Below are 2,419 nucleotides of genomic sequence, written 5' to 3'. Positions count from 1 at the left end.
TCTGACGGCTGTGGGGGTTTCCGCGGCTAACACCTGGAGCCTGGGCTGACGGCCCCAGAAAGGAAGGGATTCTCTGGGGGGCAGCGTCCCCTGCGTCCTGTCTCCGCCTTGGGTCGCTGTTAGGGACTCGGCTCCGGCCACTTCTTTACCCAAAAGGACCAACCAGGTGGGAAACCGAGTGACTTGGGAAACCTAGCGTGCTCCGATGTCCCTTCACCGCTCCCCGGCGTAAGGAGCTGCATGTCCCCAGCGGGGGTGTGATGGGGACCGCGGTGAGAGCCTAGGGTTGCTGGGCGCAGTTTCCCAGTGGGGCTGGGAGGACGCGGAGGGGGGTGATGGCTGAGGACGCGGGGGGCATGGCTGAAGATAAGGGGTGGGGGGCGTGGATGGGAGGACGCGGAGAGGGCGTGGCTGAGGATGTGGGGGGCGGGGCTGGGAGGACGCGGAAGGGGGGTGGTGGCTGAGGACGCGGGGGGCATGGCTGAAGATAAGGGGTGGGGGGCGTGGCTGGGAGGACGCGGAGAGGGCGTGGCTGAGGATGTGGGGGGCGTGGCTGGGAGGACGCGGAGAGGGCGTGGCTGAGGATGTGGGGGGCGTGGCTGGGAGGACGCGGAGAGGGCGTGGCTGAGGATGTGGGGGGCGTGGCTGGGAGGACGCGGAGAGGGCGTGGCTGAGGATGTGGGGGGCGTGGCTGGGAGGACGCGGAGAGGGCGTGGCTGAGGATGTGGGGGGCGTGGCTGGGAGGACGCGGAGAGGGCGTGGCTGAGGACGTGGGGGGCGTGGCTGGGAGGACGCAGAGGTGGGTACCCCTCTCCGCCTAGCCGAGCCGAACCAATGGGGCCATGTGCGTCTTCATCTAATAGGTTGCTGTGCTGGGAAGCTGACGACTCTAACCTTGCGGGACGAGGTTCCCGCCAGCCCCGGCTGAACGCTGTCAGTGTTGCGTGCTGGGTGCGGAGTGGGCCCTACGGAGGGTCCCCTCTGGAGCCTCCTCGTTCGTGAGCCGGAGGCACACAGGGACGCATCCGTGCGGGAGCCGTTTGCTCCGCGTGCCCCGCAGTCTGACTTTGCAGAGAGAAGGGACCCCAGGATGGAGGACGAGGGCACAGACGGGGGAGCGAGGGGGGGGGTTAGGGGGGGTTGTTGGCGGAGCCAGTGCCAGCTCATGACTCCAGGGGCAGCACCCTCCCGGGGGGATGTGGGTACCAGAAGGTACCCATATGCCAGCACCATTCCATTTCTTCCCAGAGAGAGAAACTAAAATGTCCCTGAACAGCCAGCGTCACCACTCGGTCCGCATCCCAGCCGGGGCACCTGAGTGCCGAGCCACCGGCCACGGCAGCAGTGCCCGTTCCAGTGGGTGATCCCGTGGGACCTGATAACTGATGTGGCTTTGTTTCCCCAGGCCAGGGGGGCATGTGACTTAGAGGAGAGAACGTGTGAGTGTCCCGCCACAGTCCCTGTCTGCTTGTTCCCTGGTGCGCACGACAACGTACTCGCCCCCTCACCCCGCTCAGTGTCTCCTGGGACCATGCCTAGGTGTGACGAATCGGTGCCTTGATCGGCGAGGTGTCAGTAAGATGCCCCCAGCCTGCATGACAAGCCTAATCTGTCTCGCCATCACCAGGGGAGGGGAGGAGCGGCCCGGGTGGTGGGTGTGGTGGGCTGAATAACGCTGCCCCCCAGAACCACCCACCTCCTAACCCCTAGGACCAGTGAATATGTCCCGTGGCCACAGGGATTAAGGACACAGATGGCACGTTGTCATTGGAAGATGCTCTTAGAGTACCAGGCGGCCCAATGCGATCTGCAGTGATCTGATTTAGAAGGACAAAAGGCGGTCGGGGCGGGGGGAGGGGAGCTATGATGACAGGGCACAGGTTGGCGCGGCAGGAAGGGGCCACGAGCCAAGCAATGCAGGCGCCTCTGGAAACCGGAAAAGGCGAAGCTCCAGGGTGCTCCCTGGAGCCGGTGTGCTGCCGGCCCCGTACCCCATGACACAGCCCTGGGACCTCCAGGGCTGGGAGACCATCGCGTTGGTTAAGTCACCACACGTGTCAGGCTGTGACAGCAGGAACGGGAAACTAACACGGCGTCTGTGGGTGTCTGACACACTAAGACCTGGGAGGCGGGAGCAGATGTGTGTTAGGCCACCATTAACCAATGCCATGGCAGGCAGCGCCTCACCCGCTCCGCACTCAGGAAGGTGCCCTGGGCGTCCCAGGAGCCTCCGGGCACCCTGGCTGTGGACCGTGGTCCCTGCAGGCCCTTCCCGCCATGAGATGACGAATTCTCTGAGCACAGGACACTGGGGGCCCCAGCACCCGCGCGGAGGTCAGTGGTTTCTGCGGACAGCACTCGGGGCCGGCGCTGGCTTCCCACGCCCACGGCATCCTCTGGTGTGGCCTGTGCGGGGTGT

Source organism: Pteropus vampyrus, unplaced genomic scaffold, assembly GCF_000151845.1.
Source record: "Pteropus vampyrus isolate Shadow unplaced genomic scaffold, Pvam_2.0 Scaffold669, whole genome shotgun sequence".
NCBI classification, from domain to species: domain Eukaryota; kingdom Metazoa; phylum Chordata; class Mammalia; order Chiroptera; family Pteropodidae; genus Pteropus; species Pteropus vampyrus.
The sequence above is the reverse complement of the archived record's forward strand: the minus strand, read 5'-3'. Positions refer to the sequence as shown.